Below are 27,966 nucleotides of genomic sequence, written 5' to 3'. Positions count from 1 at the left end.
ATAAAGTTTCTCTCCTTTTAAGCAGATGTATAGACAATTTTTGAGCAGGTTATTGTATTTCAAGAAGAGCTGCCATTGTGTTCCTTTAGGATCAAGAATCTTTATAGTGCCAGTTTATGAATTTGCACCCTTTGTACATGGCAAATAAAGAGACCTGAGGTGCAAAAAAAAAAAAGTGTGATTTAAGAGGTAAAATTTAAGTACAAAATATAATCATTTGCTTTGAATTTTATATTACTATAGGTTGCAAACAAGCAAAAAAATTAAAACCAAAACCTGTCTTTTATCTCATGAAGTGACAGAATAGCCTACTGTAGAATGACAATGTTTTTGATTGACTGATATATGTATGGAGAATTGTATCCAATAATTATTTCCTTAAAATAGGAAATATATTGAATTACATTTTAATATTTTCAGATAACTCAACCCCTTAAAATCATAACTTTTATTCCTAGAGCAGAATTTCCAAAGCATTTTTATATGTCCTTTTTCTCCCCAGAAGTGTTAGCACAAAGGCCCAGTGGTACCCCACAAAAAACTCAGTACAACTGTAATTCAGGAAGCATGACCTCTCCAAGCTACTTGTCTGTTTACATGTTCCTCAATAAAGAAAACTTGGTCACCTTCTCATAAGTATCATACTTGTGAATCACTTTATATCTCCCCAGCCTTCTATTTTAATTATATGGGTGAACCTACAAGGCTATCTGCCTCCAAATTAGGATATTCTGAGCATCACTACACAATAATAATAATACTAATAACTATAGTGATGTGAGACAACTGGAGAGTTATCTCTATGAGTAAACATTACCCTAAAGAAAAAGTTAAAGAAGGAATATATACAAGAAGTGATCAAACAAAAGATGAAATATGATGAGATGCATATAATTTTGACTTTTAAAAGTGAGATAATATTAGTGTAATTTTTGTTAATTAAAAAGTGAATAATGACCTTGTTTCTATTGTTATAAGCATTAACAACAACAAAAATGCAAAAAAGTGAAATTTAAGCAAGTATTCCCCAAGATTTCAGGAAGTCTTCTAAGAGCAGGAAACACTGATCAGCTCTGAAAGTAATGCATACTCAGCTAAATATTAAATCCAAGGAATATAATCCCAGCCACCTGTAACCCACAGTAATGCAGCAGAAACATGGACCCATAGTGCAATTTCAAGATTCGTGGTTTAGACAATGTCCCAAAAAAGAAAGCTATTAATGTGAACCCAGAATCTCATTTCCTAAAAGAGGTCTCTATTTCTCACTATTAATCATAAAATTCCTATAAACTATATTTTTAACTAATTAAAAGATTTAGTTGATATATTATAGTGGCAGAAAATCAATTATTTATTGTTGGTTAATTTAAAATAGAAAATTTATTATCCTAGAAGGACACATCAGTTACAAAAAGTAAAACTGGTATAGTAAACCTATTCTTAAATATCCTCGTATTATAAATCCTAACATTTAAGTACAGAAAAATATATTTAACTACTGATGAAAATTTCCTTTTCTAAGATAATTTCATCCATTTAGGAGAAACAATCAAGTCCCATTCTCCAAATAATTATCAATATGTAACAGATACTGTACCTTTCACCAGTCTAAGTGTATATTTAAAATATTTTGTGTATAGAAAAGTGAACTCAACTCCAAAATCAACTCTAAATAACATTAACAAGACCCTGGTAAGAAGATGGACTACAGCTAGTAATAATCTTAGGAAGACATAAAATATCTAACAATAGAATAAACCTGTAATTATACACATGACACTGATATTTTAGAAAATGCCTTGGAATAATGTCAGTTTGACATTAAGTTTCTAAGCACTCTTGGGAGCTTTTCATATGTAGTTTATGGTCATGGAGTATTCAAAAGAATCTCCATATCAATTTGAATTAAAGTGGGCTTCCCTGGTAGCTCAGTTGGTAAAGAATCTGCCTGCAATGTGGGAGACAGGGGCTAGATTCCTAGGTTGGAAAGATCCCCTGGAGAAGGGAAAGGCTACCCACTCCAGTATTCTGGCCTGGAGAATTCCATGAACTATGCAGTCCATGGAGTCTCTAAGAGTCGGACACAACTGAGCGACTTTCAAGTAAAAACTCAATAGTTTCCTAAGGGAATTTTATTACTCAAATTACAAATGAAGCCTAAAATCTTAAAGTAGTTTCTATTGTGTGTTTGGGTCTATGCATTTTAATAAACATTTTTAAGTACATATATTTATGGATGTTCTCCATACAATGAAAGTATTCTCTTGGATTGACTTGTTTTATATTTAAAAATTATCTACAGTGGCCCTTCAATGCATAGACAGTAAACAGTGGGCACTTCTGATAGTAGGACTTGTGACATTCCCCAAAATGATACTATTTGGCTTTTCTATTCACATGCAGAAAAGAATAAGAAAAAGAGAAGTGACGTAACAGGATCTATATAGCTGAAATTTATAAACCTCCCTACTACTGTAACTTCCTATGGCTGTAATTACCAAGCAAACCTCTTTTAACCTCAGTTCTTCCATGAGTCTGGTCCATCTTGTCTTTCTCAGTACCTCATATGAATGAGAGTTACCTAGTACATTGTCCAATTTTTATTATAACTGAGTATTTTTATTATCTTGTTTTTATTTGCTGTAGTACTTTTCCTTTGAAAAAGAAGGCTAATGAGATGCTAAGAAATATACTGCTAAATCCTCTGGGTTTCAAAAATAATTCTTTTCAGTGTCATTTTATAGCATCAGCTAATTTTTCTCTAGTGATTGGCATCGTTCTCCCTGCCCAGAAGAATGATTCCTGTCAGTTCACTGCGGGAGGAGCTGAAATCCAGGGTGCTTCCTGAATTCCCGATGACCAGAATACCTGAAGGTGTTTCCTTGGAGAAGCATCTCATCCTTGTACACGTAGACTTCCAAGTATACTGAGTGTATGGTTATGGGTAGGAAAATCAAATTCTTATTGAGGTAATTCATGTCATAGTAAAAGAAACTGTGTTAGCCATAATCCTGCAAATGTGTGTGTTCATTGCTCGGTTGTATCTGACTCTGACCTCGTGGTTTATAGCCTGCAAGGCTCCTCTGTTCATGGAATTCTCAGGGCAGGAATATTGGAATGTGTAGCTATTCCCTTCTCCAGAGGATCTTCCTGACCCAGAGCAAACACCAAAGGGAAATTAAATATGTACCTATGCTATTAGGGGAAATAGCTCTTTCTCTGTTAGAGAAGATGGAGAGGGAGCCAGGAAAAAAAAAAAAAAGAAGGAAGGAAAGGAATGTCACAGACATAAGGCATGTTTTTGACCACAACGCAAATATGCAAGGTGAATAAGAAACAGATGGAAGGATGGATGAACAAAAGCACCCTAGAGCATTGCTCAGGCCAGAGTTAGTTCAGCAAGATCACCATAAGGTCCTAGTGATCAAGGGAGTTTGGTAACTAACAGAGATGACCCTGCATTCATATTCTTACTGTGTTCAGTCCTTAGCTCAGACCACCCTGTGGGAAGCACGACCTTGATACAAATGAGGAAATACATTTCAGGGATCAGCATCTAGGGCCTTTGGACAGTTATAATGTCTGCACTTGAATCTTTGAAAGGCTATTTTTCTGGCCCATGTGGGTCATGCCCACCCCATCTTGGTTCATAAGGATATCCATAACTGCTAAGGGAAGACGAGTCATATATATGCTGCTCTTTTAAGTTTGTAGCATACTCAGAAGACACCTCAACAACCATGGCTGAGTTTTCATAAACATAAAATTATAGGGTGAACCCAGGGCATTTAGCAGTGTATTTCATTATTTTATCATGACAGATAATTCTAGATAATTGTACAAATATTAATACAAATTATTTCTATGGATTGGAAGAGATGATTACTATTCCTCTGCCATTCAATGGGTTTCTTGGTAGAGGTAATTTTGGTGGAGAATCATGAAAAGGCATTATGTAAATCTACATCTATAGGTTCTGGTGGGGAAGAAATAAACTATTAGGAAAATGAATATGGTAAAGGAAGTAAATCCCCCAATACATGGCTATTCACAGGAGGAAAGTCATTACCTCTGCAACTGTTAATTTATAGTAAGTTGTCTGATTTAATCTTCTTGCTACCCTCCCAGGAATTGATAGTATTTCAGAGGCATAATGGGGGTCTCTAATTTGCATTTTGGACACCCAACTTCAGTATTAGCCATATAGCCGTAGTAATAAGGAGATTACCTTGTTGAGCCCATTCCAACTTCGTACAAGGGTGCCATGAACATGAGCTGCGGTATGTGGAGGAGGAGGCTGTCTAACACTCACAGGGCAGGTGAGGCCATCCACTTGATTAGTGGGAGCCACCAGTTTAAGCACGTGCAGCTAGAATGTGTACATATGTGTGAATATAAAGGGTTTAGGACATCTTCTGAACTGTTTATGACCTTGAAGAGTCAATAAAATATGCCAGTTTCTCAGGCTCCTCTGCAAACTTTGCACAAGCAATGCAAAATGCATTGTTTATCCCTCAAATGTTAATGCTAGTACAAACCTGTTCAATTGTAATGTTAAGGGATAGAAATCTGTTCTTACTCCAAACTGGCCCCCTAATTTTATCTCTCAAAACTAGTCCTGTGCCCTGTCTTCAACTTATCTACCTATAAACCCTGTTCAGTCATGACCTGGACTTTGGAGACCTCAGTCCTTTCCCTTCAAAGACAGGAGATAAAGCTGATAAGTTAGGATCCTCACCCTTATAATTTTAAGGTCTGATGAAACACTAATCTTTGTATTTGTCTCCAGGGAAGTGATATTGCATTTTGCTTCCTCTCTGAGTAGAGAGTGTCTAATGCGAGTAGTTACAAGGACTTCTATTCAAATCTTCCAACAATGACAATCCTAGTTCCAAGTGCCAAGGACAGGGAAGCAAAGTGAAGATTCTATTTTATTCTGAATATTCATATATGATATGATTTTTTGGTCTAGATAAGTAATAATCAGCTATGTGATTGGTCCCATTGGACCTCCTGAGAGATATATACAAGCCAAAATTATCTTTCATGCTATTTCCATTAGAATCTCTGGCAAGAGTGTACCTTCGATATATTTCCATCTCTGAAGCTTATTGTCAGTTCAGAGCCAAGAACCAATAACCCACAGGAGGTCTGTGTATTCCCTTTTCTCAAAGTAAGATTGCCATCATAAATGGCTATAAGCCATCCACAAGAAGATTTTTGGGGAAGACACTGTACACACTGACTAAGTTTCAGGATCCTTCTGAAAAGGGAATTTTGAGTTCTCTGCACTACACTTTGCAAGATGGTGGAGTATAAGGATGTGCACTCAGCTGTGAGAACATAAAATCACAACCAGCTGCTGAACAACCATAGAAAGTGGCGACCCACCCAAAGGTGCCCCACATAGACAGTCAAAGGAGAAGTCACAAGAAGATGGTAGGATGGTCACAATAGCGTTTAAAATCAAGCCTCATACCCACCAGAAATGCTTGGAGGGCACCAACAAAGCCTTGTGTGTACCAGGACCCTGGGAAAGGAGCAGTGACCTCCACAAGAGACAGAGACAGACATGCCTGTGAGTGTTTGAGGGTCTCCTGCAGAGGCACGGGTCAGTAGTGGCCAGCCATGGAGACAGGGACTCTGGCAGCACCGGTCCTGGGAGGCACAGAGTGTGGCATAAGTCTTCTTGAAGGAGGTCGCCATTAGCCCCAATATAGAGCCACGGAGCAGGCAATCTACAAACTAGAGAAAAATTATACCAAAGAAGTTCTCACACTGTTGTGAAAGTTTAGGTCACATGGCAGATTTCCCAACCTGGGCATCTGGCAAAGGGCCTGAGAATCCCCATGGAATCTGACTTTGAAGGTCAGTGGGATTTGATCACAGAACTTCCACAGGACTGGGAAACAGACTCTTGGAGGGCACACATAAAACCTTGTGCATACCAGGACCCTGAAGAAAGGAGCAGTGACCCCTAAAAGACTGAGCCAGACTTGCCTGTGAGTGTCCAGGAGTACCCAGTAGAGGTGTGGGTCAACAGTGGCCCGCCACCAGGTCAGGGTCACTGACAGTAGCAGTCCTGGGGGGTGCAGCCTGCTGGCATAAGTCCTTTTAGAGGAGGTCACCATTACTCTACGATTGTTTGGCCTCAGGCCAAACTACAGGGAGGTAACACAGCCCTATCCATCAGCAGAAAATTGGATTAAAGATTCACTGAGCGTGGCTCTGACCACCAGAGCAAGACCCAGTTTTCCCCAAAGCCAGTCCCTCCCATCAAGTCTTCGCTGGTGGTTTAGATGGTAAACAGGCTGCCTAAAATGCAGCATACCTGGCTTCAATCCCTGGGTTCAACCCGCTATAATATTCTTGCCAGAAAAATCCCATGGATGGAAGAGCCTTGCAGGCTATAATCCATGGGGTTGCAAAGAGACAGGACTGAGAAACTAACACTTTGACTCCCACTTTCAAGTCCCTCCCATCAGGAAGCTTGCACAAGCCTCTCACTCTCATTCATCAGAGGGCAGAGAATTGTTAACCCATAATAAATTTTTTTTTCTTAGAAGAAAAAATATCACTTCGGTGATTTTTTCATCTACTTCATTCCTCAGAAACCACCTAATCCATGAAACATTTCCACAAATGTCTGAATATTTCATTACCATCAAGAGTTTGTGAAATTTAGATAATTGATTCCACCTTGTTTCTGAGAGTTATGGACTGCAATCTGGCTTTCTTTCAACCTGTTTGTTTATTCAGGTGAATAACCCAGGTTTAAATTCCAGCAGGAGACAACTCACTACATGTTATGTGTAATCTTTATTTATATGTATCTTTGCCAAAAACATTGACCTCTCAATGCCTTGACCTTTACCTATCCTTCATTTCATGATGACCTTAGTGATTATTTAAGTAAATTTCATGCCACTGGCTGCCATAGGTTACCACTATCTTATTTATCAAAATGATGGAATGAATTTATATTTCTAATCTTCAAATACATGATTAATTCAATTTTACTTGAATGCTTATCTCCTTGTACTACTTCTAAGACCAGTATCAGTTATGAACCTAGCAGGTAACAGAAGTCCATTTAAACTAGTTAATTTAGAAAAGGCTTAATAAAGGGATTATTACAAAGGAATACATATGGTTTTGAAGTTCTCAAGGAACAGTATGATTCCTCTAGAACTAATAACTTCTGAGAGCTGATATCTCCTCTCTTGTGCAGGAAGAGTAAGAGGTTATGTGCACTGGAGGCAGAGTTTTGAAAAGGGCCACATGGCAGGTTTATGGTCGATTCCAGAGATGTTGCATCTCTGCAAAAAAGGAGCCTGGGAAAGCCTCCATGACCTCACTCTTTTCCCTGCCAGTGGCAACCCTGGTTAAGTAACGTGCTAAGTAGATATAAAGGAGCCCAAGATGCAGTTAATATGATTGAACGTCCCAGAGCAAAGAGAAGGATAAAAAGGTAGAAAATGAATTTGGAAGGACAGATGAAAGGTAATCAACATCTAACAAAAAATATCAGTGAATACTTGTGTTTTAATATGTATATATATGAATATAAGAGTGAAAAAGTTGGCTTAAAGCTCAGAATTCATAAAACTAAGGTCAAGGCATCCCGTCCCATCACTTCATGGCAAATAGAGAAACAGTGGAAACAGTGGCTGACTTTATTTTTGGAGGTTCCAAAATCACTGCAGATGGTGATTGCAGCCATGAAATAAAAAAACGCTTACTCCTTGGAAGGAAAGTTATGACCAACCTAGACAGCATATTAAAAACAGAGACATCACTTTGTCAATAAAGGTCCATCTAGTCAAGGCTATGGTTTTCCCAGTGGTGATGTATGGATGTGAGAGTTGGACTGTAAGAAAGCTGAGCACCAAAGAATTGATGCTTTTGAACTGTGGTGTTGGAGAAGACGCTTGAGAGTCCCTTGGACTGCAAGGAAATCCAACCAGTCTATTCTGAAGGAGATCAGTCCTGGATGTTCATTGGAAGGACTGATGTTGAAGCTGAAACTCCAATACTTCGGCCACCTGATGCGAAGAGTTGACCCATTTGAAAAGTCCCTGATGCTGGGAAAGATTGAAAGCAGGAGGAGAAGGGGGTGGCAGAGGATGTGATGGTTGGATGGCATCACCAACTCGATGGACATGAGTCTGGGTAAACTCCGGGAGATGGTGATGAACAGGGAGGCCTGGCGTGCTACAGTTCATGGACTGAACTGAATGGTGCTCATAAAACGTGTGTACCTTTTTATGTATATATGGTATACATAAATTTATATTTTGTTTAGCTTCCACATAATTCAAGAGAGAATGAGAATCCAAAATTCTGCTGATAATTTTCAGCAGAAAATTGTAATCTCAAAAAAAAAATACTCTGTTACTAAATAATACCCCATTATCAACATACTTTATTTTAATTGACATGTTAGTTATTTTTCAAGGCTATGAAATCCTGAGGGGTTGCAGGGGTGTATAATGCTGGTCATCCAGAAACTGACATAAAGATTCTGAAACAGATAGATTGGAATCCAGTTCAATTCAAATGCTGATAGTGTTGAGAGAACCTCAGGTAAGTTGTCTAGTTTGCATGCTAGAGGAAGATTTTACTCGACCCTCACAACCAGTCCAATGGTCGTTAACATACTCAGATAGGATAAATGCTAATGAAAGAGACTCTTGTGAAATATCTTCACTAATTTCCCATAACAGTTTCTGCATTCATAGAGGATCACAAGGCAAAATAACATTTTCATTATTACAAACAAAAAAAAAGAGCAATTAATACACAGTATTGATATTATGTATAAAATAAAAAACCTACTGTTAAGCTCAGCTTAATGTTCTGTGGTGAACTAAATGGGAAAAAACATTTAAAAAGCAGAGATATATGTATGTATAAGGCTGATTCTCTTTGCTGTACTGTAGAAGGTAACACAATATTGTAAACAACTATACTCTAGTAAAAATTAATTTTTTAAACTATAAAAAATTCAAAGGGGAAAAATAAATGCACAACTAATAAGCGAGCATCTAACAGGAACCACTTGCAAAAGAAACAACTTTATTAACATCTCAAAAACAATTTAGGCAAAGGCATGAAGTTACATAGATTATTAAAATTTTTTAAACTTCAAAAGACATGACAACTGTTAAATTTCTTTCAGTTTGATATTCTTTAAGACAACATAAAGGCATATGTCATTTCTGAGATGAATTCCAAACAAAGGAAACATCTCTAAATATAAAAAAGTGATTACATTAATATTGGAAAAAGCTGCATTATTAAGTTTATAGCACAAAACTGTATCCTTATTTAAGAAGGCTGATACCTTAGCCAGTTAGCAACTACCAGTGTCCTAACTAATGGCCCTAAATCTCTTTTCCTATCTTTCATGGGAACTACATTCCATGTTCAACACTTGTTTGACAATTAAGTAAAATTCCCAGAAAGGTGTTTTGCAAAGAGTGGTTTCTCAAAATATAGTGAGTAGTATCATTACTTTTGGGGCTTCCCAGGTGGCACAGTGTTAAAGAACTGCCTGCCAACCCATGAGACAGAGGAGACATGAGAGACACGGATTCAATTCCTGGGTCAGGAAGATCCCCTGGAATAAGAAATGGAAAGCTGCTCTAGTTCCTTGCCTGGAAAATTCCATGGACAGCAGATCCTGGCAGGCTATCCATGGGGGCGCAAAGAGTAGGACACAACTGAGCGACTGAGTGCGTACACATCCATTTCAAGAGAAAATTTATCATTCTGCCTGCAGAGAATCCTGAAGAGAGTGAGATGTCCATGTTATCATATACGATATTGAGTTTCGTGATCATATTCTGAAGACATATTTTTAGCCAAATTGTTCCTACAAAGGAAAAAAAAAAACTCCTTAGTAGTAAAAACTTGGAAAAGAATAAAAATCTGAAACAATGCAATAATTTCTAGCCCTATATTATCTATGCAGTTGTACGAATTACATCCAAAATTGGCCTTTTAGATCATTGTTGGTCACTATTTTTTATTGTAGAACATGTATACAGATCCGATCTGATACACACTTTTCCCCAAAATTTTGCATATATTCTTTTTTACTCATAATCTTGTGTTTTTCTTCTACCTGTAGATAGCATTAAGAGATACAAATTTGTAATGGCTAGAGGTTGACTTGGACTTCCCTGGTGGCTCAGTGGTAAAGAATCTGCCTGCAATGCTGGAGATCTGGGTTCGATCCCTGGGTTGGGAGGTCTCCTGGAGGAGGGCATAGCAACCCACTCCAGAACTCCTGCCTAGAGAATCCCATGGACAGAGGCGCCTGGCAGGCTGCAGTCCATAGGGCTGCACAGAGTCGGACATGACCGAAGCAACTAAGCAGCAGCAGCAGCAGCGTAGGTGGTCCCAACATATCAAAGCACTAAAAGAGAAATACTCGATTTTTAAAATACATATATTTAATATAGGTAAATTCAGCATTTCAGATACAAACAGACAACAATTTAAGATATGAAACCCACATGTAGCACAAAAGCAAACTGATTTCAAAAAGGACTAAATAACAATAGAATAAAAATTATGAGTCCATGCTTCCTTTGGTTGATCAGTCCTTCTTAAGAGGGAAAATTAATTAACCAGCTACAGAAATTTGGAATTGAATATTGTTAAAGTCATTCAACGAGGAAGCCATTAGACTTAGATGTCTTTCATACCTTGGCAGCCTATGTGAGCAAAACCAAAACCAAAGGCAGACTTAATTCACTTGAAACTGAGAAAATGAAACTTAAGAACAACTCAACACAGCCAATTATTAGTAGGTTTTCCTAATAAGGCAGCCTCTTAAGTTATGATCATTCAAGTAATTTCCTTGCTTTGCTTCCATGTCATCTCTAGGAAAATCTCTCCCATTGTCCCTGTCTATAAACAACCCTGATTACATTCAGTTTAGGCCTCCCTGATTCAAACTGATGTTTGCTCAAAAACACTAAAAAATGATAATGGCCCAAAGTCACCTTTTAGCAATATATAGTCATAAATCTGGGTGATTTTTGTTGCCAAATGCTAGCTCTTTTTAAAATGAGCACTTACATTACTAGATCCTAGGTTTCAAGGTTTGGCAATAATACAATGTCCTTTATTTATCATATGTTCTATGTATTCAGCACAGGGATTTAACCTGAACACATTTTCTCTCCTCTTGGGTGAGATTCCTCTAGCCATGGGGAAGAGCATTCATGGAATTCATCCTGGTGGGCTCTACAACAGATCCTGTGGTGCAGCTGGTCTTGTTTGTGGTGGTCCTTGATGTCTACTCTATGACTGTGCTAGAAAATGCCACCCTCATAGTGTTGATCAGTAATGGCTCCCGACTTCACACACCCATGTAAGTTTTCACTGGGAATCTCTCTTTCCTGGATCTCTGGTACTCCTCTGTGTACACCCCAAAGATCCTAGTGACCTGCATCTCTGAAGACAAGAGCATCTCCTTTGCAGGCTGTGTAGCCCAGTTCTTCTTCTCTGCAGGGCTGGCCTACAGTGAGTGTTACCTGCTGGCTGCCATGACTTATGATCACTATATGGCCATCTCAAAGCCACTGCTTTACTCTCCGGTCATGCCCATCGGGCTAAGTGCATTTTTTATAGCAGCCTCATACCTTGGTGGCTTTATTAACGCTTTCATTGTTACCAAAGGACCTTCTGCCTTGAAATTCTGTAGTAACAATGTCATTGATGACTTTTTCTGTTATATCCCACCTCTTGTGAAGTTGGCTTGTGGAAGAAAAAATACCTACCAGGCTGTGTTGTTCTGTGTCCTCGCCTCCAACGTCATCACCCCTACTGTGCTCATCCTGGTCCCCTAGCTCTTCACCACTGCCACCATCCTGAAGATCCGCTCACCCAGGGCCACCACAAAGCCTTCTCCACCTGCTCCTGGCATCTCATCTCCATCACCCTGTTCTGTGGCTCCGTTCTTTACGCTTACTCTCGTCCACAATCAAGCTATTCACTGGACAGGGAGAAAATAGTTTCTATGTTTTATACCATAGTGTTCCCAGTGTTGAACCCCATGATCTGCAGTCTGAAGAATAAGGATGTGAAAGAGGCTCTGAATAAACTCCTCAAATAAATCAAGAGTCTCTCCTTCTAAGGAGATGTGGAAAATTTTGATAAGTTTCCTCTATTTCAAGAAGAGCTGCCATCATGCTGTCTATCACAACTAAGAATTTATACACAGCAAACTAAAGAATTTGCATTCTTGCTACCTGACAATTCAAGAGACTTGATATGAGAAAATTAGGGAATCTAGGAGATAAAGTTTAAATATAAAGACTTGAATTAAATTTCATGTTACTCTAGAATAAAAGCAAATAAAACAAAAAAAATGTATTCTGCATTCATAAAGAGAACTGTCCACTCCTTTAAAAGCATGTGAATATTTTGGCTGACTGATGTTCATTCAATGGTATCGGCCCAAGTTTCCCTAGAAATAGAAACAAAAGTACTTAGTCTTTAATATTTTTCTATAAATAGTAGCTAGTTGAAATAATCACTCTCCATTCCCATAGCATAATTTCTTAAGCATTTTTATGTATTTTTCCCTGGAATCACCAAAACAATGACCCAGAGTCATCCACAAAATAGTACAACTATGCTCAGCAAGCATATTCTTTCAATCTTTGCCTCACATTTGTTACTCAATGAAGAAAAGTTCAGCTGAATTTCCATATATATGATTTTTGTGAATCACTACATATCTCCCTGGGCTCCTCTTTCATTTTTTCATAGTGAATATACACAGACTTCTATTTCCATTTGTGATATTTTGAGCACCAAAGCACAGTTACTATAATAAATAATGACAATAATTATAGTGAGAAGAAATAGCTTGAGAAATAAACATCTGTGAATATACATTATTTTGAAGTGAAATTTTATTTAGAGAATATGTAAAGGTAGTGATCAAACAAGAAAGGAAACATGAGGAGATGAACATAATTTTGATTTTTTAAGTAAGACCAATATTAATATAATTTATGTCAATAAAATCTGTATACATCTTTCTTTCTATAGCTAAAAGCAGTAAAAAAAAATAAGCAAAATGTAAGTGATCCCCAAAATGTAGCAGCTTCACTCAGAAAAGGAAAAGCTAATCATCACAGGCCGTGATACATATTAACCTGGAAATGTAATCCAATCTATATAATCACTATTAGTTGTAACACAAAGTAAACCAAGAGAGACTGTGTCCAACAGTATAATTTCAAGAAGCTTGATTTGGGGGAGGGAGGTGGGAGGGGGTTCATGTTTGGGAACGCATGTACACCCGTGGAGGATTAATGTCAATGTATGGCAAAACCAATACAGTATTGTAAAGTAAAATAAAGTAAAATAAAAATTAAAAACAAAAAGAAAATGCTCTAAATCCAAAAATTATTTATTTCCAACTCAAACTTATTTTCTAAATGATATCTATTACCCACTAATAATTGTTTAATTGTATAAAATATATTCTTTTATTTTTTAATATAAATTTATTTATTTTAATTGGAGGTTATTTACAATATTGTATTGGTTTTACCATACATCAACATGAATCCGCCAGTCCAGGTTCGATGTATATTCTTTTTAAGTAAAGTTAACAGATCAAATTGGTGTATTCGAGTAGCAAAAATTTAGTCAATAGAATTTAAAGTGAAACTAGAAAATATACCATTCCACAGGGAAATGTCAGTTACAGAAAGTTAAGCAGATGCAATAAACTTATTCTTAAAACATCCTAGTAACATACATTCTTATGAGTGAGCACGAAGTCACTCAGTCTTGTCCGACTCTGTGACCCCATGGACTGTAGCCCACCAGGCTCCTCTGTCCATGGAATTTTTTAGGCAAGAGTACTAGAGTGGGCTGCCATTTCCTTCTCCAGGGGAATCTTCCCGACCCAGGATTGAACCTGGGTCTCCTGCATTGCAGGCAGAGGCTTTACCATCTGAGCCATCATGGAAGCCCGTTTCACTGCAAAAACAGATCTGGACAGGAACCCCTATTATAATCCTTTCAGAAGAAGCAACCAAGGCCGATTCTCCAAATAATTATCAATGTATATTGAGGTGTGGCAACCTTCACTGGCCTAAGTGTATAGTCATACATATTTTGTGTGTGGAAAAGAGAACTCAACTGTAACTCACTTCAAGTCTGAAGGATATTATCAAGTCATTAGTAAGAAGGTAAAGAACAGCTAATAATGATCTTAAAAAGACATAAAAATATGTAGGTAGATAATAAAACTTTAAAGAAATATGTGGCATTGGTGTTTTAAAATGTTTTAGAATAGGCTAAAGTGTAAGTTTGGCAGTAAGACTTTACTCATTTTTGGAACCATTCCACCTGCACCCTATGGTTGTGAAGCATTCAGAAGGATCTTCAACATTAATTTGAAATTATAGCATATATTTCTAAAGAAATTTTATTACACAAATCACAAATGAAGTATGAAGTGTTAAAAGAAAATTTTCTAAAATGTGTCTAAAAGTTTCTAAAATGTGTCTTTTAGTTTCATGAGTTTTAATAAGCAGTTTTGTAAATAAAATTGTTTGTGAACATTTTCCTCCATGCAAAAATACTTGGATTTACATGATTTTTTAAATTTTTATTTATTTTTTTTTATAATTAAAAAAATAATTTTTAAAATTAATTTGTATTTACATTAAAAAAAAAAAACCTCTTTATGTTCTTTGAAAACACAGGATGAAGAGTAACCACTTCTAGACTTCTAGATAGCAGTACTTGTGATAACCTCCAAATCATATTCTCTGAGTTTTGAATTTATATTGTCTCTTATCTAGTTAAAAATTTTAAAAAAGAAAGAAAGAAAAAGGAAGTGAGTGACAGGATCTAAAATTTGCAAAACTATCTACCACAATACAAGTTCCACTCCTGTAATTACAAAGCAAACCTCTATCTCCATCCTTGCATGAGAATAGCCCATTCAATCTTTCTCAGCATCTCAGCTGAATAAGAGCTACCTTCCAAGTTGTCCAGATTTTCTTAGTTTTCAAGATCTGAGTTTTCAATCATCTGGTTTTTGTTTTGTTTTGTTTTGTTGGTTGGTTGGTTGGTTGGTAGTACCTTTTCTTTGAAAGAGAGGGCTACATTGATGCTAAGAAATATATTGCTAAATCCCCTTGGTTCAAAACATAATTCTTCTTGACCCATTTTGTATTTGCTAATTTCTCTCTGGTGACTGGATCAATTGCCTTTCTCAATAGAGACACCCCAGTCAGATAAAGCATGAGGAGTCCACCGTGGCCAAGGCGCAGACCCAAATTCCAGTTCATCAGAACAATGAGGTGTTTCCCTGGGAAGTGTTTTATCCTGGGCCATGTAGGCTTCCAAATGAACTGAGTACAAGATTATGAGTAGGGAAATTCAATTCAATTTGGTTAGTTCATGTTGTAGAAGTAAATAACATAGGCTATATGTGTGCAAAGATTTTATTAAGGGAAATACTCTGCTTGTATCAGAGAAAATGGAGAAGAAGCCAGGACTATCACCTGATACAAGGTGATACAAGGATTATCACCATCTAATGCAAGTATGACCACAAGGGAAGAAGAAATGGATGGAAAGATGGACAAAATCGCCTGACAGCATTCTTTAGTCTATGATTAGGTCCTTAGTGTTAAAAGGAGTCTAGTATCTAAGAAGGCAGTGGTGTTCCCGTCTGGCTCAGTCATTAGCTCAGAGCACCTTGTGGGAGGCATGAGCTCTGATACAGATAAGGAAGTACAGTTCAGAGATCAGCAGCCAGTATCTGGACAATTATACTGTCTGCATTTGGATTTTTGAAAGGCTTATTTTCCTGGCCACCACAGGGTCCACATCCTCATCTCTTTGGTTCATAAATAGGCACATTCTTTTTTTTTTTTTTTTAGATGAATGAATGGTGTATTAAAATTTTAATTTTTTTTTTAATTTTAAAATCTTTAATTCTTACATGCATTCCCAAACATGAACCCCCCTCCCACCTCCCTCCCCATAACATCTTTCTGGGTCATCCCCATGCACCAGCCCCAAGCATGCTGCATCCTGCGTCAGACATAGACTGGCGATTCAATTCACATGATAGTATACATGTTAGAATGTCGTTCTCCCAAATCATCCCACCCTCTCCCTCTCCCTCTGAGTCCAAAAGTCCGTTATACACAGCTGTGTCTCTTTCCCTGTCTTGCATACAGGGTCGTCATTGCCATCTTCCTAAATTCCATATATATGTGTTAGTATACTGTATTGGTGTTTTTCTTTCTGGCTTACTTCACTCTGTATAATCGGCTCCAGTTTCATCCATCTCATCAGAACTGATTCAAATGAATTCTTTTTAACGGCTGAGTAATACTCCATTGTGTATATGTACCACAGCTTTCTTATCCATGCATCTGCTGATGGACATCTAGGTTGTTTCCATGTCCTGGCTATTATAAAGAGTGCTGCGATGAACATTGGGGTACATGTGTCTCTTTCAATTCTGGTTTCCTCGGTGTGTATGCCCAGCAGTGGGATTGCTGGGTCATAAGGTAGTTCTATTTGCAATTTTTTAAGGAATCTCCACACTGTTTTCCATAGTGGCTGTACTAGTTTGCATTCCCACCAACAGTGTAGGAGGGTTCCTTTCTCCACACCCTCTCCAGCATTTATTGCTTGCAGATTTTTGGATCGCAGCCATTCTGACTGGTGTGAAGTGGTACCTCATTGTGGTTTTGATTTGCATTTCTCTAATAATGAGTGATGTTGAGCATCTTTTCATGTGTTTGTTAGCCATCCGTATGTCTTCTTTGGAGAAATGTCTATTTAGTTCTTTGGCCCATTTTTTGATTGGGTCGTTTATTTTTCTGGAGTTGAGCTGCAGAAGTTGCTTGTATATTTTTGAGATTAGTTGTTTGTCAGTTGCTTCATTTGCTATTATTTTCTCCCATTCCAAAGGCTGTCTTTTCACCTTGCTTATAGTTTCCTTTGTTGTGCAGAAGCTTTTAATTTTAATTAGATCCCATTTGTTTATTTTTGCTTTTATTTCCAGAATTCTGGGAGGTGGATCATAGAGGATCCTGCTGTGATTTATGTCTGAGAGTGTTTTGCCTATGTTCTCCTCTAGGAGTTTTATAGTTTCTGATCTTACATTTAGATCTTTAATCCATTTTGAGTTTATTTTTGTGTGCGGTGTTAGAAAGTGATCTAGTTTCATTCTTTTACAAGTGGTTGACCAGTTTTCCCAGCACCATTTGTTAAAGAGATTGTCTTTACTCCATTGTATATTCTTGCCTCCTTTGTCAAAGATAAGGTGTCCATATGTGTGTGGATTTATCTCTGGGCTTTCTATTTTGTTCCATTGATCTATATGACTGTCTTTGTGCCAGTACCATACTGTCTTGATGACTGTGGCTTTGTAGTAGAGCCTGAAGTCAGGCAAGTTGATTCCTCCAGTTCCATTCTTCTTTCTCAAGATTGCTTTGGCTATTCGAGGTTTTTGTATTTCCATACAAATCTTGAAATTATTTGTTCTAGTTCTGTGAAAAATGTGGCTGGTAGCTTGATAGGGATTGCATTGAATTTGTATATTGCTTTGGGTAGTATACTCATTTTCACTATATTGATTCTTCCAATCCATGAACATGGTATATTTCTCCATCTATTAGTGTCCTCTTTGATTTCTTTCATCAGTGTTTTATAGTTTTCTATATATAGGTCTTTAGTTTCTTTAGGTAGATATATTCCTAAGTATTTTATTCTTTTCGTTGCAATGGTGAATGGAATTGTTTCCTTAATTTCTTTTCTACTTTCCTCATTATTCGTGTATAGGAATGCAAGGGATTTCTGTATGTTGATTTTATATCCTGCAACTTTACTATATTCATTGATGAGCTCTAGTAATTTTCTGGTGGAGTCTTTAGGGTTTTCCATGTAGAGGATCATGTCATCTGCAAACAGTGAGAGTTTACTTCTTCTTTTCCAATTTGGATTCCTTTTATTTCTTTTCTGCTCTGATTGCTGTGGCCAAAACTTCCAGAACTATGTTGAATAGTAGCGGTGAAAGTGGACACCCTTGTCTTGTTCCTGACCTTAGGGAAATGCTTTCAATTTTTCACCATTGAGGATAATGTTTGCTGTGGGTTTGTCATAGATAGCTTTTATTATGTTGAGGTATGTTCCTTCTATTCCTGCTTTCTGGAGAGTTTTTATCATAAATGGATGTTGAATTTTGTCAAAGGCCTTCTCTGCATCTATTGAGATAATCATATGGCTTTTATTTTCAATTTGTTAATGTGGTGAATTACATTGATTGATTTGCGGATATTGAAGAATCCTTGCATCCCTGGGATAAAGCCCACTTGGTCATGGTGTATGATCTTTTTAATGTGTTGTTGGATTCTGATTGCTAGAATTTTGTTGAGGATTTTGCATCTATGTTCATCAGAGATATTGGCCTGTAGTTTTCTTTTTTGTGACATCTTTGTCAGGTTTTGGTATTAGGGTGATGGTGGCCTCATAGAATGAGTTTGGAAGTTTACCTTCCTCTGCAGTTTTCTGGAAGAGTTTGAGGAGGATAGGTGTTAGCTCTTCTCGAAATTTTTGGTAGAATTCAGCTGTGAAGCCATCTGGACCTGGGCTTTTGTTTGCTGGAAGATTTCTGATTACAGTATCAATTTCCGTGCTTGTGATGGGTCTGTTAAGATTTTCGATTTCTTCCTGGTTCAGTTTTGGAAAATTGTACTTTTCTAAGAATTTGTCCATTTCTTCCACGTTGTCCATTTTATTGGCATACAACTGCTGATAGTAGTCTCTTATGATCCTTTGTATTTCTGTGTTGTCTGTTGTGATCTCTCCATTTTCATTTCTAATTTTATTGATTTGATTTTTCTCTCTTTGCTTCTTGATGAGTCTGGCTAATGGTTTGTCAATTTTATTGATCCTTTCAAAGAACCAGCTTTTGGCTTTGTTGATTTTTGCTATGGTCTCTTTTGTTTCTTTTGCATTTATTTCTGCCCTAATTTTTAAGATTTCTTTCCTTCTACTCACTCTGGGGTTCTCCAACTCTTCCTTTTCTAGTTGCTTTAGTTGTAGAGTTAGGTTATTTATTTGACTTTTTTCTTGTTTCTTGAGGTATGCCTCTATTGCTATGAACTTTCCTCTTAGCACTGCTTTTATAGTGTCCCACAGGTTTTGGGTTGTTGTGTTTTCATTTTCATTAGTTTCTATGCATATTTTAATTTCTTTTTTGATTTCTTCTGTGATTTGTTGGTTATTCAGAAGTGTGTTGTTCAACCTCCATATGTTGGAATTTTTAATAGTTTTTCTTCTGTAATTGAGATCTAATCTTAATGCATTATGGTCAGAAAAGATGCTTGAAATGATTTCGATTTTTTTGAATTTATCAAGTTTAGATTTATGGCCCAGGATGTGATCTATCCTGGAGAAGGTTCCATGAGCACTTGAAAAAAATGTGAAATTCGTTGTTTTGGGGTGAAATGTCCTATAGATATCAATTAGGTCTAACTGATCTAATGTATCATTTAAAGTTTGCGTTTCTTTGTTAATTTTCTGTTTAGTTGATCTGTCCATAGGTGTGAGTGGGGTATTGAAGTCTCCCACTATTATTGTGTTATTGTTGATTTCCCCTTTCATACTTGTTAGCATTTGTCTTACATATTGTGGTGCTCCTATATTGGGTGCATATATATTTATAATTGTTATATCTTCTTCTTGGATTGTTCCTTTGATCATTATGTAGTGGCCTTCTTTGTCTCTTTTCACAGCCTTTGTTTTAAAGTCTATTTTATCGGATATGAGTATTGCCACTCCTGCTTTCTTTTGGTCTCTATTTGCGTGGTATATCTTTTTCCAGCCCTTCACTTTCAGTCTGTATGTGACCCTTGTTTTGAGGTGGGTCTCTTGTAAGCAGCATATAGAGGGGTCTTGTTTTTGTATCCATTCGGCCAGTCTTTGTCTTTTGGTTGGGGCGTTCAACCCATTTACGTTTAAGGTAATTATTGATAAGTATGATCCCGTTGCCATTTACTTTATTGTTTTGGGTTCGGGTTTATACACCCTTTCGTGTTTCCTGTCTAGAGGATATCCTTTAGAATTTGTTGGAGAGCTGGTTTGGTGGTGCTGAATTCTCTCAGCTTTTGCTTGTCTGTAAAGCTTTTGATTTCTCCTTCGTATTTGAATGAGATCCTTGCTGGGTACAGTAATCTGGGCTGTAGGTTATTGTCTTTCATCACTTTGAGTATGTCTTGCCATTCCCTCCTGGCCTGAAGAGTTTCTATTGACAGATCAGCTGTTATCCTTATGGGAATCCCCTTGTGTGTTATTTGTTGTTTTCCCTTGCTGCTTTTAATATTTGTTCTTTGTGTTTGATCTTTGTTAATTTGATTAATATGTGTCTTGGGGTGTTTCGCCTTGGGTTTATCCTATTTGGGACTCTCTGTGTTTCTTGGACTTGGGTGATTATTTCCTTCCCCATTTTAGGGAAGTTTTCAACTATTATCTCCTCAAGGATTTTCTCATGATCTTTCTTTCTGTCTTCTTCTTCTGGGACTCCTATAATTCGAATGTTGGAGCGTTTCATATTGTCCTGGAGGTCTCTGAGATTGTCCTCGTTTCTTTTAATTCGTTTTTCTTGTTTCCTCTCTGATTCATTTATTTCTACCATTCTATCTTCTATTTCACTAATCCTATCTTCTGCCTCTGTTATTCTGCTATTTGTTGCCTCCAGAGTGTTTCTGATCTCATTTATTGTGTTATTCATTATATTTTGACTCTTTTTATTTCTTCTAGGTCCTTGTTAAACCTTTCTTGCATCTTCTCAATCCTTGTCTCTAGGCTATTTATCTGTGTTTCCATTTTGATTTCAAGATTTTGGATCATTTTCACTATCAATATTCGGAATTCCTTCTCCGGTAGATTCCCTACTTCTTCCTCTTTTGTTTGATTTGGTGGGCAACTCTCCTGTTCCTTTACCTGCTGAGTATTCCTCTGTCTCTTCATCTTGGTTATATTGCTGCGTTTGGGGTGGCCTTTTTATATTCTGATAATTTGTGGAGTTCTCTTTTTATGGAGCTTCCTCACTTTGGGTGGGGTTCTATCAGTGGCTTGTCAAGGTTTCCTGGTTAGGGAGGCTTGTGTTGGAGTTTTGGTGGGTGGAGCTGGGTTTCTTCTCTCTGGAGTGCAGTGGAGTGACCCGTAATGGGTTATGAGACATCAAAGGTACTGGGATAATTTTGAGCTGCCTGTATATTGAGGCTCAGGGGAGTGTTCCTGTGTTGCTGGAGAATTTGCGTGGTATGTCTTTGTTTTGGAACTTGTTGGTCCTTGGGTGGAGCTTGGTTTCAGTGTAGGTATGAAGGCTTTTGATGAGCTCCTATTGCTTAATGTTCCCTGAATTCAAGAGTTCTCTAATGTTTTCAGGCTTTGGGTTTAAGCTTCCTGCTTCTGGTTTTCAGTTTTATTTTCACAGTAGCCTCTAGACTTCTCCATCTATACAGCACCGATGATAAAACATCTAGGTTAAAGATGAAAAGTTTCTCCACCTTGAGGGACACTCAGAGAGGTTCACTGAGTTACAAGGAGAAGAGAAGATGGAGGGGGTAGTTAGAGGTAACTGGAATGAGATGTGGTGAGATCAAGAGAGGAGAGAGCAAGCTAGCCAGTAGTCACTTCCTTATGTGCGCTCTATAGTCTGGACCACTCAGAGGTATTTACAGAGTTATACGGGGAACAGGAGAGGGAGGAAGTAGAAAGAGGTGACCAGGAGGATAAGAGAGAGGAATGAGTAGGAGAGAGACAAATCCTGCCAGTAACCAGTTCCTTAGGTGTTCTCTACCGTCTGGAACACACAGAGATTCACAGAGTTGGATAGAGAAGAGATGGGGGAGAAAAGAGACAGAGGCCACCTGGTGGAGAAAAAGGAGAGGCCAGAGGAGGAGAGAGTGGACAAGCCAGTAATCTTGCTCTCAGGTAAACTTGGGTAGTGAAGTTTGGGTTTTAAATGTACAAAATTGACAACAAAGATTAAAAATCTGGAGTAGAGGTTGGATTTTCAAAGATACAATATTAAAGAAAAGCAGAAGGAAAAAGGAAGAAAGAAAAAAAGAATTATTAAAAACAAACAAACAAAAAAAACAAAACAAAACACCAACAACCATCCAAGGAGTATATATGGTGTTTGCCTTAAAAAAAAAAAAAAAGTCTTTTTTTTTTAAAAATAGTAATACTAGGTTATAGAAATAAAAATTAGAGGAGAAATAGAAGATTTAACAATTAAAAAAAGCTCAGAAAAAAAAAGAAAAAAAATGCAAAAGGCAAAAAAAAAAAAAAAGAATGATTTTAAAAATATTAAAAAATTAAAAATATATCTGGCTCTTCTCTGATGTTATGGGCCGTGTCGGCTCACTTCCAAGGTGGTTCCCTCTGTTTAACTTCTTCTGTTTGCTGGTTTTTAGGCTCACTAGTTCAGTCGCGCTGTGGGGAGGGGGATGCTGCAAACAAATAGCACTGTCGTGTGTACACAGTATCTCTGCCCCGCTTGACCTGTCCTTCCTCGCGGAGCACAAACCGCTCCGGCTCTACGATGCTCAGCCGGGAACCGTCTGGGGCCGGCCCTAGGCTGCGTGCACTTCCCGGGTCCAAGCCGCTCAGGTTCGGCCCTCAGGCAGCCCTCAGAGGCACAAATGCGGCTGGGACTGCGCTTTGTGCCCTTCCCAGGTCCGAGTAGCTCAGGAGTTTGGCGAGCGCAATTGCCGCGGCTTGTCACCTTTTCCGCCGCTGCCGCTCAGCTCTCTGGGTGGACCGCTGGCGCACCCCGTGAGGCAGACTGTGACTGTCCAGCACCCCCAGAAGTCTTAGCAAAGGAGCCTGCTTGCAGTTAGGTAAGTAAAGTCTCTCCGGGTCTGCAATTGCCCCTTTCCAGTCCTTAAGGCTCTGGCTGCCTGTCCCCGGCGGGGAATGGTCTGCAGCCGGCTTTTTCCGTTCCGTCCTTTGTTCTGTGCTGGGTCCTGGCGGTGTCTTATGTTCGAGCTTTTCGCGTGGTAGCTATCCCACAGTCTGGTTTGCTAGCCCAAGTTAGATCGTTCTGGTGGAGTGTGGGGCGTTCGTGCCCGATTCTTACAAAGCACTGCAGCCCGCGCCTCGCGCGCGTCCCTGCCCTGCCCCCACTTCCCAATGGCGGATGCAGGCGTCTGTGCTGCTTTTCCACTGGGGGAGTTACTGGTGGGCTTGTAATCTCTTGGTTTTAATTATTTATCTATTTTTCCTTCCTGTTATGTTGCCCTCTGTGTTTCCAGGGCTCGCCACAGACTCGGCAGGGAGAGTGTTTCCTGGTGTTTGGAAACCTCTCTTCTTAAAATTCCCTTCCCAGGACGGGCTTCCCTTCCCGGGACGGAGCTCCCTCCCCACCTCCTTTGTCTCCTTTTTCGTCTTTTATATTTTTTCCTACCTGATTTTGAAGACAATGGTCTGCTTTTCTGGTTGCCTGATGTCCTCTGCCAGCCTACAGAAGTTGTTTTGCGGAGTTTGCTCGGCGTTGAAATGTTCTTTTGAGGAATTTGTGAGGGAGAACGTGATCTTCATGTCCTATTCCTCCGCCATCTTTCCCTCCCTCTAGGCACATTCTTGATAAAGGGAAGATGAAGTCATATACTCACTGCTGTTTTAAAGCATGAATATACCTCAACAACCATGATTGAGTTTTCATATAAGCATGACATGAATTTATCAGGCTAATTACTTCTGAATAATGGTATAAATAGTAAAATCAATTATTCCTGTGGATTGGAAGAGTTTGCCATGGAATGCGCTTCTTAGTAGAGGAAATGTTTGATGCATACCCTGGTCATAAAAGCTTCCCTTGTGGCCCAGCTGGTAAAGAATCTGCCCACAATGAGGTAGACCTGGGTTTGATCCCTGGGTTGGAAAGATCCCCTGGAGAAGGGAGAGGTGAACCACTCCAGTATTCTGGCCTGGAGAATTCTGTGGACTGTATAGTCCATGGAGTTGCAAAGACTCAGACACAACTGAGCAACTTTCACTTTCACCTGGAGAAGGAAATGACACCCCACTCCAGTATTCTTGTCTGGAAAATCCCACGGATGGAGGAGCCTGGTGGGCTATAGTCCGTGGGGTTGCAGAGAGTGGGACACGACTTCACTCCCACTCTCTCACTGTCATAAAAAAGGCAGTATTTTTGTCTACATCTACAGGTGCTGACAAGAAAAAGCCGGTAAGAAATATAAAGCAAAGAATTCCCCCAGTATGTGATAACTCATGAGAGGAAAGTCATTACCTTTGCAACTCTTAGAAAGCTGTCTGATCTAACCATCCTGTTACCCAATGGTTTACCAGAAACGATTTTTTTTTTTTTGCCTTGTTGGCACCTCATACATGCATGCTAACTCACTTCAGTCATGTCCAACTCTTTGTGGCTCTATGGACCATCGCCATCTGCCAGGCCCCTCTGTGCGTGTTGACAACTCACAACGATATTAACCAAATTAGCCTAAGTGAGAAGACAGTCATGCTGAACTCATTTCAACTGCTATGGCCACTTTGTACAAGGGCCCTGTGAACATGAAGTCTGGTGTGGGGGGAAGGAGGCTGACTAATACTCCGGAGGAAGGTCACTTCATCCACCTCATTCGTGGAGCCTCCAGTTTATGTACGTGCGGCTAGAGTTCTGTGCATATATGTGAGCATAAGGGGTTTAGGGTATCTTCTGATTCAGTCAGTCACTCAGTCGTGTCCGACTCTTTGCCACCTCATGGACTGCAGCACACCAGGCCTCCCTGTCCATCACCAACTCTCAGAGTTTACTCAAACTCATGTCCATTGAGTCAGTGATGCCATCCAACCATCTTATCCTCTGTCGTCCCCTTCTCCTCCCACCTTCAATCTTTCCCAGCATCAGGGTCTTTTCAGTTGAATCAGTTCTTAGCATCAGGTGGCCAAAGTATTGGAGTTTCAGTTTCTGATTAGTCTATGACTTTGAAGATTTAATGAAATGTGACAATCTCTCAGCCTCTCTGGCAAATTTAATGACCTCACAATGCATTGGGTATTCCTCAAAGGCTATACCACTGAATGCTAGTGTGATGCTGTTCAATTGTACTGTTTCAAAAGGTATATAAATCTATTTTTATTCCAAATGGACTTCCTCAATTTTACTTCTCAAAACAAATGTTATTAGTCCTGCGTCCTTACTTCAACTTCTCTACCTGTAAACGCTGTTTCATTCATGATCTCCACTTAGAAGATCTTCAATTCTTTTCCTCTCAGACAGACAGAGGAATTAATGGTGATGAATCAAGATCTTCACCATTGCATCTTTCAAGTCTTTGTAAAAACACTAAACTTTGCACTTCTCCCCAGTGATGCAATATGGCTTTTTGTTTACTGTCTGGGCAGATAATATATTGGGGGAGTAACTTTACAGACATGCATTTGAAAATTCCAATAATTATAACACTGTGTCCAGTGATCAGGGACAGGAATCTAAAATTAGGATTCTGTTTTATTCTGTATGTCTATGCCCAGTATGATTTCTGAGTATGGGTAAATAATGATCACTTGTATGTCTTGTCTTAGACCCAATGAAAGACGAAAGCAGATCAAAGCTATATTTAAATTATTTCATTAGACCCACTTTTTCTGTAACTTAAGGTTAGTGTTAACTCAGAGTCAGAATCCAATAACCCACAGAAGAGCTGGGTAATCCTACCTTTGCCAAGGGTAGGATTATTCACATAAATGGTTTCTGGCCATCTACAAGAAGGCTTGGAGGAATATGTATAGAACATACATTGGCTAAACGTTAAGACCTTTTATCAAAGGGCTCCATGCTTTTGCATGGAGGGTCTAGGGTTTCAGTGGCTGTAGACTAGCTTAGGTCAGAGAATTACATGAGATGGTATTTGCCTACTGGATCATTTTGTGCTGATTTTTATCCAAGTAAAAATGAAATATTACTGTAGTTATTTTCCCATCTACTTCATTTCATTAGAATCCCCTGATCCATGAGACACTGCCATGAATGTGTGAACCCAGAATACTTGGTTAAGATCTAGAGTTTGTGACATATTGGAAAATTGCTTCCATCTTATCTCTCAGAGTTACACACTAAGATATGGCTTTCTGGCTTCTTGGGTTCTTTTTTTTTCCTTTTTGGTTGAACAGTCCAGGTTTAATTTTCAATAAATATCAACTTACCACACTACACAGAATTTCTATTGCATACCAAACAACTTTAATAACTTTAGAACTGATAACTTCTTAGAACAATTATCTCCTCTATTCCTGAAGGAGCAAGACAAAGAACAGCTTATGAGTTTAAGGGAGTGCTGGGAAATGGGTCACCTGGAAGGTTCCATGGTCTAGGTCCAGGGATGAAGCCAGCTGTGGCATCTTTGCAAGAAATAGGAAAGAGAAAACCACTCTGACCTCACTTCCTGTTCTGCTATTTACAGCCACTGGCTAAACCCATTAAGTAAACAGAGAGCGAAGGAACCCATGGACAGTTTATGGAGTTGAGCATCCTGGAAAGAAGATGAGCTTAGAAGTATAGAGAATGGATTGGGAAGAACAAAGGAAAGGTATTCAACAGATAATAAAGATATCAGTATCATTGAACATATGTGTTTTAATATCCAAATATACACATATGAATATATAGTACACTTAATAAATGTCACACATGTTTATTTTGGCTTCTACACAACTGGAAAGAATGAGAATGAAAATTCTGATTGATTACATTTCAGCTGAGAATTGTAGTCTTAAAAAAATCTTCATCACTGAATAATGCCCAATTCGTCAACACACAATTTTATTTAATTGTCTTGTTAGTCATTTCCCATGGCCGTGAAACCCTAAGAGACTGCAGAATCTATCATCCTGGGGATTCAGAAACTCGTATAGAGGACTCTGGAACACTTAGATTTGAACTCTGTTGAGGTGGTGGTGTGGCTGACAATTTTAGGTAAGTTATCTAACTGAGATATTAGAATTATATGGAAAATTTTTTCTTATTCCTCCAACCAATCCTAAGGTCATTTACATCCTAAGATATATATGTGCTAGTAAGAGGGCCTCTTTTCAAATATCTCACCGTCTTCCTATTGAAGGTTCTGAAACTTCTCAGAGTTCACAAGAGAAAGTAGCATTTCTTATTTTTAGAAACAAAAAAGAACAATCAGTATTACCAAAAACTGACAAGGAATTTGAAAAAAAAAAAACAATGTAAAATAAAATAATGATATATGCTATGATATGATGCATGGCAAAACCAATACAATATTATAAAGTAATTAGCCTCCAATTAAAATAAATAAATTTATATTTTAAAAGTACCATATGGATAATAAAGGAAAAATTATCTTAATAAGGTCTCTTTGTATAGAATTTTTTAATCTCAAATTCCTGTTTATAATAATGATCATAGGAATATTTCTTTTTTGTTGGGGTATTGGACTTCCCAGGTGGCGTTAGTGGTGAAGAATCTGCCTGCCAATGCAGGAGATGCAAGAGACAAGAGTTCTATCCCTGGGTCAGGAATATCTTCTGGAATAGGAAATGGCAACCCGCTCCAGTATTCTTGCCTGGAGAATCCCATAGACAGGGGAGACTGGTGGGCTACAGTCCATGGGGTCACGAAGAGTCAGACATAACTGAGCACACAACACAGGTATTGAGAATGCAGTTCTCACATGAATTTCATCTCCTGCTTTCAGTAAGAGAAGGAGATATCAGAGTGTCCCTTAGGTTTCTGCTGTTTTTTAAATGCTCATGAAATAATTCTTCTGTCAAAGTGGCATATTTGGGGGTGGGAATGCCTACCACCCTTCATATGTTACTACCTCTTAAACCATGGGGACTTTACCATATCTCATGAGCTTTGAACAACTTTGCTTGTAGCTGGGA

The 27,966-nt window shown here is 38.4% G+C and overlaps 1 pseudogene; it reads left to right on the top strand.

The window, feature by feature from the left end:
• The first annotated feature begins 7,068 nt into the window (after nucleotides 1–7,068).
• Nucleotides 7,069–12,133, top strand: LOC114118555 (olfactory receptor 9G19-like; annotated as a pseudogene).
• The last annotated feature ends 15,833 nt before the right edge of the window (nucleotides 12,134–27,966 follow it).

The sequence above is a fragment of the Ovis aries genome, unplaced genomic scaffold (assembly GCF_016772045.2).
Source record: "Ovis aries strain OAR_USU_Benz2616 breed Rambouillet unplaced genomic scaffold, ARS-UI_Ramb_v3.0 scaffold_133, whole genome shotgun sequence".
Lineage (NCBI taxonomy): Eukaryota > Metazoa > Chordata > Mammalia > Artiodactyla > Bovidae > Ovis > Ovis aries.
Note: the sequence above shows the minus strand (reverse complement) of the source record. Positions and strands in the feature narration are given on the sequence as shown.